This window comes from Glycine soja, chromosome 3 (assembly GCF_004193775.1).
Source record: "Glycine soja cultivar W05 chromosome 3, ASM419377v2, whole genome shotgun sequence".
Lineage (NCBI taxonomy): Eukaryota > Viridiplantae > Streptophyta > Magnoliopsida > Fabales > Fabaceae > Glycine > Glycine soja.
The window spans coordinates 26,500,038-26,510,788 of NC_041004.1; the positions used below are offsets into that span (position 1 = coordinate 26,500,038).

At 32.7% G+C, this 10,751-nt stretch overlaps 1 long non-coding RNA gene across 1 annotated transcript in view; it reads right to left on the minus strand.

Annotated features, from left to right (window-relative positions):
• The window catches only part of LOC114405445, a 9,800-nt gene extending 2,200 nt beyond the window's left edge, over positions 1-7,600 (minus strand). Inside the window, exons 1-8 of the long non-coding RNA XR_003665224.1 lie at positions 7,331-7,600; positions 7,109-7,199; positions 6,174-6,292; positions 5,927-6,085; positions 4,664-4,756; positions 3,800-3,911; positions 866-918; positions 190-251 (exon numbers count right to left, since the gene is read on the minus strand). This is a non-coding gene — a long non-coding RNA (uncharacterized LOC114405445). The remainder of the gene's footprint in view (positions 1-189; positions 252-865; positions 919-3,799; positions 3,912-4,663; positions 4,757-5,926; positions 6,086-6,173; positions 6,293-7,108; positions 7,200-7,330) is intronic.
• Between the last annotated feature and the right edge of the window lie 3,151 nt (positions 7,601-10,751).

Consider the following 10,751-nt stretch of genomic DNA (forward strand, 5'->3'; position numbering starts at 1 on the left):
AATCTATTGTGTTGTTTGATATCTCAAAAGAGAAATTAGCTAATCGAAACCAGTGGTTGATATATATATATATATATATATATATATATATATATATATATATATATATATATATATATATATATATATATATATATATATATATATATATATATATACATACATACATACAAGTTTGTACGTACGTACCTGGAATTGCTATAATGAAAGACCTTCCAGAGCAACGCAAATTACCAGTACCAAATGATAACCTGGCAAAATGTCAACAAAATTTAATGATTTATCTCACAAATTGCCAAGTGGTTAGTTATTTACCAAGTACATTACATGTAGCAGCTTCTATTTCTATTCTTTGGTAATTTACTCTCCTTGCCAATTTTCCTACTATACTACATGTCGACACTTCACCATAACATTTTGAAAAAAATGTGCTCTAATATAATTTAAATCAGTTCCTGATTTGGGATCATGGATTGTTGGTGCTACTGCAGGGAATGGTTATGATGATTTCTATCATGGACTTGGGTGCTGTCATGTTCTGGGTTATTAGAAATTAAACTCAAAAAGATTAACCACTAGTCCACTAGATACACAAAAAGACCATTCTTGCACCTTTACAGCCTGCTCCATTAATATTAGAACATTTATCTATTTTAGCCACATGAACATCACTATTAATAGAAATAGTATAAGCAAGGGAAAGAATGTAGCCTACTATTATCAATCCTAACATCATAACTTAGTAGAAGTTGACCAAATCAATTATCCGAACATCATAAACTGCAACCAAATCAGTTATCAATCCAAACATGATAAACTGGGACCGCAAATCAGTTAAACAATTAGGTCTGTAGATAACAGTTACCTCTCCTGTATTGGCAATGTAGATAACAGCTACTGCAAGCAAAGGATTTTCACCTGAATAGGAGTAAGGCAAAGCATATGCATTACAATTTTACCAAGAATGAACAAAGAAGACAACAATGACTTGGAAATAAAAATTGAACATGTCATACCATAGGAACTTAAATTGAACAATGACAAAGCTTATGTAAATAGTTCCTAGTTGGGACAAATTAATATTAAGTGTGTTTTCAGCAGTGTATAAAGTGTGCTTAAATTGATAATTTCATTTAGTCAAAACTATAGTGTTGCTAGTTTTTTGTCTGGAATTATAGTTCACAAAACTTACATGTAGTTTTAGTATTTTTTTTTAAATTCAGAACTGGAGTTTTATTAATCTTTAATAATAATAAAGGGCTGGAGGGTTAATTGGGTTTGGAGATGGACAAAATTAGTAGAGTACCGGTGAAGCTGTTAATGCGGAGTACTAAAGCATAACAGAGTCAACCTATCAATGCTTTGTACCATAACAGAAAAAAAAAAGTAAAGGATATTTCATCATATGAGTGTTGCTTGTAGAGGGTTAACCCTCCTGAGCCTCAGGTTAGAAGCTGTGAGTTGAGTTGGTTGATGAGTTCAGTGGTTTTGAGAAGCCTAATGAGAATGGAGAATATCTTTTCTCTTCTTAGGATTTGGACTATGTCAATGGAGGGTGCTTTTGGGATGGTGGGTGTGGAGGCACCACTTGGTGTCACGGGGACTAAGGGTACTGTGTTGAATCCTGGGGCAGGAGCAGTGGCTGGTGGAGAGAGTGGTGTGAATGCTGGTTATTGTGGTTGTTGTTGTGGTGGGGATGGGGGTGATGAAACTGGGGCTTGAATTGGTGTGAGTTGGACCAAAGTGGTGTGGAAGAAGGTAATAAGTGTTATAACTAGTAAAATTGAGGCTCAGAAGAGAGATTGTTGTTTGATCTTCATTTTAGGGATCAAGATGAGAGCTTAAGTGAGGAAGGTGTAGGGCACTTTGAGGCTGCTGCTACTTTCTAGTGTTGTGTTGTGTTATTGTGAGGAAAGAGAAGTAAAAGGTTGAGCTTTTATTTTGAGACTGGTAGAGTGATTTGCGTATAGGTGTAGGGTTTAGTTAGAAAGGAAAGGTAAGTTGCATCTTTCTTATAGCTAGTAGGAAATATGTTTTACCTATCATGGACATGGAAAGGTGGTGCATCTTGTTTGATTAGTTGTGTCAGACAAAAGAGATTTGGCAGTGATAAAGGAGTAGGAAGCCAAGGTGGAAGTCTACTCAAGGCATACATTTTTTGTTTAAGCTTAAAAAGAAGTGACTCTAAGATATGCTTTTTTTTTAGAACCTTTTTCTTCAAAAGCTACTGTTTTTAGCTTTGGAGAAACACACTAAAACAACTATATTTGCGGTCTTTGTTATTTTGTTCATAAATATAAAACATTTTAATTGAAAGATAGAAAAGGCACAAACAAAGTGCCCCCAATTCTGAAATTTGATTCACTTTTAGTACTACAAAGTAAAAACAATGAATGCAGTTTTATCTCCCACTGAAATATTTGGGACTAATTATGCAACATTGTAAAGCCCATACATAGCTCCTACAAAAGTAGTTTAATATTAGTAAAACAACGAAATTAAAGTAGATGATTTCAAAATTAACGTGTAGAACAGAAAAAAAAAAAGACAATACACTTTATGAAGAGGAGATGTACAGCTCAAAACATGAATGCTAAGAGGAGATGTACAGCCCAAAACATGCATCAGACAATTGAGCAATGAATAAACTTAGACAACAAACAAATACATTATGCTTTGTTAGTTAACATGTGTTTCTAGTTTCTTCGTGCCAATATTCAACTTAAATTAGGTACTACTTCTAAAACATTTTCCAGCCCAACTAGTAAAGAATGACAAGCATTATTCATATCAAGCATTATGCTGGTATTTGGGCTTTTAGGTAGTAACTACATATTTTCCAGATATTCTTTCATCCAAAGACACAGATAACAAACATGGGAGTATCACACAATCATATATAAATATTTAGATATGAATTCGAACACAATTGCTTTGGTGTAGGTACAATTTGATAGAATTTACCATTTTTCATTTGTTCGTATTACTTCACAAAAAGAGATAGTGATACAGAGGGTTTTATGTCACAAGTTGCAATAGCAAGGTTATCGATATGGAAGCAGAAATAAGGAAAGGGCCGTAAAAGAAGAAAATTTGCATAACAATAACACATTATAAGACATGTTCAACACACAGTTCAAGGCACAATATCTTATGAGTAGATGTTAAAGACTAACTAAAGTTTAAATTTCTCTACTATTATGGCAGTTTATATCCAGATTCTAAAAGAGGCTAAACCAATTTATATCTCTACTTCTAGAAATGTTGTTCGCTCTTGATATTCAGCTTTGAAGTTTGAATATGTAAACATGAAGATAGACACATATTATTAGTAGCAATGATAATAGCAATATTAGTAAGGTTGCAAATGTTAGTAGTGAAAACAATATTATTAGTAGAGGAAAGGATGGACATGAACTTATGGGTCATGTGGCTTTGTTCGTGGGGCACCAACTAGCAGTAGCTATCAACAATAATAATGCTCGCTCCTAATCGGCCAAATTAGAGCATCAACACACATTGAAAATGTAGATTGAAGGTAGCTCAAGATGGGATTTAACACACAACAATACGAGTGTAAAAAAAAATAATTCAAACTATCTTCACTTATGAATCAATCAACAACAAACCCATCAAACCAAATCAGAATATGTCAAGCTTCAATTCCAATGACCACAACAAAGTTAGGGTTTATACATAAAAATGATATCCATGCAACCAACCAGATAGGCATAATCATATTTTCGCAGAAGACAAAAGTATACCGTCAATGCTACGAAGAAGAAGAAACACTGAGTACCGTCAATGCTAGGAAGAAGAAACTATCCACTTTGGAAGACGACACCGGTGAAGGTTTCGCGGGCGCAACCAACCTTGGAGATGTCAGGGACGGTGGCGAGGTGTCAAGTGTGCTGCAGAGGGAAGGTGGTGAGGTTTCGCGATGAAGAAGACAAAAGAACAGAGCGCGAGGAAAATAGGGCTGGCGTTCTTATATTTTTAAAATGTAGCTTCCACATCAGTTTTCAATAGAAAACCGATGTTAACCAAGCGATGTATGCGTTAACATCGGTTTTATGAATAAAATCGATATTAACTAACTTACTTTAATATCGATTTTCTACAAAATCGATGTTAACGGACTCACGTTAACATCGATTTTAGAAAATTCAATGTTAACATAAGTTTGTTAACATTGGTTTTATAGAAAATCGATGTTAACTAATTGAAATTATTTACAATTATGCCATTGCATTTTTGTTAACATCGATTTTGTAGTAGTGTTACCAAAACCTTCATCTTTAAAAAATAACAAACTACCGTTCTTTTATTTTATCTCTAAATTATATTTCAATGACCTTTTCAAAAATATCGATGATTAACAATAACTCTATATAAAAATTTATATTATTTTTTATAATTCTAAAATACAATTTATATATTCATGATATAAATTTATTACAAATTTTATTTATATAAAGTAAATATTTATTATTTGTAAACTAAAATACTAGTTGATACAATTTAAGTAATTAAGCATGTTAAAAATTTATAATATGATTACCCCTAACTACATGAGAAAAATATTTGCAATTAAATCAATAAAATCTAAATAGTTACGTAGAAGAAATATAAATATGATTAAAATATTAATAAAATTAAATACCATATCAGTAAACGATTCTATTGGAGCAGGCGCAGGAGGAGAGTTAGATGCGACAGCAACATCAATATTAAGCCTGGACCGGACCTCTTCAATCTGCACATGCCAAGCACTAGAACTCAGCAATCAATATTTTTTCATGTAGTTACAAAACAGGAAGACACCAAAATATCAGTATAGCATCAAAACGTAATAAAGATAAAAAAAGATAAAACAAACAAACAAACTTGCTAGCTGATGAACTTCTAAAAACAGGACAATAAATAACAACTCTATTAAATGTTTCCTGGAAGAGTACAAACTGAAACGTTTGAATCAAGACACGTGAATAAGGTAGAGATTATTGGCGCCAAGTAAAAAAGAAAATGACAAGCAAGGGAAAAAAATCATCTGCACTCAGTGCATTGAAGAAAAATCTATAACAGTCATCAATCAAGCACAAAGTTGAATCCAACTTCAACACAATTTAATAAAATTGGAAACTTTTTTACGGCCCCTTCTTTGGCCAAAAGCCACCTCTATAGCCTACAACCGAAGAGGTTCACTCCACCACAATACACCACTGTCCTGAAATTTTAGATCCAAACAAAACATTCAACTTAACTGGAGTTAACAAGAGGGAAAAAAACTCTGATTGACATGCGATAATAAATTAAAACAAAACATAAGATGATAAAATATTAAATTCTATAGTTCAGGTAATTTATAAGAATAAAGTATTTTAATTGAACTGATAAACAAAGTATAACAAAACATAAGAGAATAAAGTATTTTAAGCCAAATTATAAGAAATTAAAATGTAATTTATCTTTCTTTAATTGAACTGATAAACAAATTGGAATGATCGGCTTCGTTTACACCAACATATGAAAATCCAATGTTGGTAGCCATTATTAAGTTTCAGACACAAGTCATGACAGAACTGTATGTACTAAAATCCAAGATGTAAATCCCATAGTGGCATAATTCTTAGTTGGCACCCACGTGGTCTGATACTTATACGCGTGTGCAGAATGTGTAGGCTTCATTTCATTCAAAATATTTTCAATGAATACAACTAAGAATATGACCAAAAGATTGGATGCCAGAAAAAGACAATGATACTCTATCTAAATTATGAACAATATTATTATCTTAGCTTCCTTATAAAAATGACCAATGATAGGACCTCTCTACACTAAATCAAAATGATCTTATATTTTTTTCCTTTAGAACATACTATACCAATTAAAAACGTATCAAAGCTAAAGAAAACAAGATCCTTACCGAACCATATGGCCAATGAAAACCATGACTTTGTTGTCCAAGATGATTTCCAGGTATCAATAATAGAAACGAAATTGATCAATATCTACAAGTCAATGGGCAATTGCGATTCAGGCTTATTGGCAGTGGACACTCCTGCAACAGCAAGCTCCATGGGCCCTAAACACATCAATAAGTTTATATACAAAAATCACTAAACATCTCTAAGAATGAGAAAACTAAAAATACATAGCCAGAATAAGCATACCTTCTTGACATAATGCCCGAAGGTACAAAGAAAGTGGATCTCCATGGTTCCGTTCATTATGTAGAACTTTTATACCCCCTTCAAAGTTTTAAAGGCCACGTAAATGCCTAATAGCTTCCCTGCAAATTTCTGTTTATTATAACTGCTACTATTTTCAAAAATAAAAAAAACTAAATTATACACCAACAAATTCAAACAATTTTACATTCAACATGTTAGTCAGGTTTGTACAAGAAAAATAATATGTGTCATACGCATGGGTCTTCACATTTGGCTGTATATGTTTGTGATCCTCCAATGGAAGGTTTCACGGCTATTTAAAAATCTAACCTGTCATAAGATTCAACTCTAGTATAAGCTTGAATAACCCAATTGTATGTCTCTGTATCAGGCTTCATGTAATCTATTATGTAACAAATTAAAGATAATTTACCTTACATAGAATTAATAATGAAGATAGAGGCTTTAACAATTTAGAAAAGAGCATCACACACAGAAAAAAAAATGAAAAAAAGAAAAATACCATGATAATTTAAAAATAATTGTGAACCCATAAGAACGAGATTCATATTGAATTGCTAGCTTTGGGGAAATTAAGCAGTAGCTCGATTGTAGAAAGGGAAAGCCCTTTTTTTAAGGAAAGGCCATTATAAGGAAAAGTCTCTCCTTTTAATATGTTTAAATAAAGATTTCCTGCCCTCCTAATTCTTTGTAATAATCTTTTCTTTGTCTTAATTTCTTCTTTTGTATAATAATAATAATGGTCTTTAATAAATAAATAAAAAAGTGACAATCTAATCAACAAAGCAAAGACCAAGTATTTCCAAACAAAAATAGTGTAAAGCTACCAAAGTTAGTAGAGTTATAATATAGCATCAGCATGGTATTCAATAAATGATTCATAAAAGAAATGTCATAAAATTAGCTATACTCACTCTGGAAGACAAGCAATAAGGAGTGAATTGAGCTTTTCCCAAATCCAGAAATAGGGCCAGATAGCACAGCCTCTTCCAACTCACACCAATCCTGAGTTATAATCACAATGTAATTTCCATGGCTTTAGTACTTAAGATTGTCAAGCGTTGGATCATAATAATTAATAAAATCAAGATACATGTAAAACAAAAGCAGTAGAACCATAACATCTAGATATTTACCTTGTGTGCAGGAAGGTCGAGATCCTTGTTCTCTTTAATGATTTTCCAGATTTCTTGAGCACTAAAAGAAAAGCCTGAAGCAGGAACTACTCCACGCCGATCCCCTGCAAGCCCACCTGGAGCAATAGAATGATAGAATTGTTGCTTCAAGTTGGGAACCTACATCTAAGATTAATTAGAATCAACAATATATGCAAATTAGAGTCCTTATTTACTTACAAATGGCTAACTTTTTTTTACACTATGAAAGCTAAACTAATACACACACTAAGCAACATTAGCCACCCATGCTGATAATTGATCATTCAATACGAACAACATGCAAACCAAAAGGAAGCTAGTACTAATCCATGCCTACTCCTTAACAAAAAAATGGGATACCTATTTGATAACATCATATAAAAGTGACATCACTGCATTACCTTCTGAATATTTATTCTCAAAACAAGCTCTAAATTTTCAAGTAGTGTCTACGAAAGGAAAAGGTTAACCACATAGTAAATAAAGATATATAACCAATAAAAAATGAAATACAGGAAAATATTTAGAATTATCAAAACAAGCAGCAACATTTTGTTGTCACACCTTTGTCTTATCACGTATGACAAACAACATTGTTGTTTTGCATGGACTAAACAATCTCATCAGGACCTGAAAGCAAATACAAGCATGCAATTAGATAAATAACAACTTTTTAGAAAGATCAATTGCGCAAAGAAAGAAGATTTGACTTAAAAAAAAAGCATTAAAACAAAGAAGTACAACAGTTACACTAACTTTAAATTTTTTAGCATAAGTCTATATTAAAAATAATTAAAAGGAAGGAAGCATAAAAGAACTCACATGTTTATTAGCACTATATCAGAAAATAGCCAAAGCAAATAAAGCACTCTGCTTTCCAAATGTAGTATCATCCTGGGGGGAAAACGATTTCAGTATAATGGAGAAACAACCAAAGGAAGAAGTATCATTTCTCATTTCTCTTAGTTCTAATATTTCCTAATGGAACACTAGTTACATGTTTGAATAGCCAAAAGTTCTGTATCATTGACTATTATTAATCCACTATAGTGCAAATGCAAAACCAAAGATTGCAAAGATATGTATTCTTGTCAACTTACCAAAATACATAAATGTAATGAATCTAAGAGATAGTTGAATCATCTCATTTAACATTGCTAACAAGAATTTAAAGTATTATTTCACAAGGAAAAAATAAATAATTAAACATTACCCGCAAAAATCATGAGCAAATAAGAATATTGCAAATTATCATAAGATGAAGACGCCCCAAACCTAGGTGGCACCCCACTACCGTTGGAGTCCTTGACGAAAATGACGGTGTTGCCAATGACAAGCTTCTTGTGGTTGAAGAACTTGCTCCAGCCGGTGGTGAAGAGGTGGCGACATGGCGTGCCGCGGTAGATGTGGTGGAAGCGCCACTCAACGCCGTGGATGTCGGCGACAGAGAGGAGCTGGATAGGTGGATCGGCATAAAAGTCGAGTGGAGGGAAGCACAAGTCGGCGCAAAAGCACGGCACGGAGAAGCCACCGCTGTTGTTGGCGTCGGAGGGAGTGAGGATCTTCACAAACGAAACGACGCCGTTGTTCTCGCGGTCTTTATCATCATTGTCATTTCGAACCTCCTTGGTGTTGTTTTGGAAAGGTTGTTGTTGTGATTGTTAGAGGGGAGTGAGGAGGAACTTGGCAGGGGACAAAGGGGAGAGAGCGGATAAGAGGGTTGTGGTAATGCGAGGGAGAGGCATGCTCCATGTGACCCTAGGCCTAGGGGAAGTAGTAAACCCTATTCACACATTAATTTTGGGAATGAGAACGAAGACGAGTTTTAAGTAAAACCCGTCGTAATTTTCATTCCATAAAATTACAAGATTGCCAACAACATACATTCTAAGACGGTTTTTAATAATCACCTTAGAATGTTAGTCATAAAAAGATTTTTTTATTTCATTAATTACAAAATTGTCACCGTGGTACTTTCTAAGACAGTTCACAGAGAATCGCCTTAGAAACAGTGTCGTAAAAAATTACATTTATAGTAGTGTGTGACATCAACATGGTGTCATTGAGTGCTACAACACTAAATGATTACATAATCAAATGCCACGTCATAAAAAATCTACACCATCAGGTTCCATGTCAACAAAGTGTCTAATTATCAAGTTTGAAATTACTATAATTAATTTTTAATTATTAACATCATGAAACTCCTTTTTTAAGTTTATTTCTATATTATTTTTAACCAAACATTAATCTATTTTAGAAATCATTAATTTTAACTTTTTAATGTAAATTAATTAAAGTTTTAAATATGACTGAATTAAATAAATTGTTTAACATTAATACTTTTAAACTTTAATTATACAAATAAATAAAATATACATCAATTTGCTAAGTGTGATAACTTGCAAACGATATAGGATAAGTTGGGCCAATAATTTACCAGCCCAAAATATACTTGCTTGTTACTTTAAGTTTGTTAAGTCATAAGTGAGTTTGATATTTTGATATCTTGCTAAAAGTGAGCCAATATAAATTTGCCGGGAAATAGCTAGTTTTTTTCTCTCGGTTTTTTCTGTCTGCATGCTTGCGAATTTACGCCAACGAAAAATCAAATACACTGTAATATTTAACCCTATGCTTTGATAAGAGTATAAAATATAACTAATAAGCTGGAGGTGGTGAGAAAAGAAAAAAAAAATGTTTAATGTTAGTAAACTTTTAGTGGTGAAAGGTCTTTTAAATAGTTTATTTTTATTTTTAATTTTTGTCAATGTAGAATTTAGCCTCTCATTATGTATGAATTGAGTTATACTTTATAGATTGCAAGGGAAGTGTTGGATGCAGCTGCTCCGATTATTCAGTCTAGTGTGACGACTGATGAGATTGACAGAGTTGTTCATGCGGCAACTATTACTGCAGGTGCTAATTTTAATGTGTTTTTTTTTTTAAAACACTTATATAAGTCTTACCAGCTTTTTATTTATTCAGTTTTAGTGAGTTTATTAATCAATGAAGCTCATATACTTCAAATTAGTGGTTATTTTCTGCTGTTGCTGGTTTTTTTTCCTTTAAGGTTATTTTTATAGTATTTACCATTAATAGTAAAATTCTATTAGATTCTTGTTTGAAACTCAAGCTATTTTAATGGTTGTTTATGATGACATTGTTGATATGATTTTTTCTATGTAGATTGTTGGCTTTGTTTAAAGAAGCTACTCCATCGGTTACTTTCGAGAATGTTGTAAAAGAGCACAAATTTGCTGCTACTCATACTCACTCGTTGAAAAGTGTTGTGGAGAAGACCATTACATTGGGGAAATTGGAAGGTACATATCACTATCTTTATTTATTACTCTGTGGTGTTTATTTCAGAGTTTGTTTGGAGCTTAGGTATTCTGTC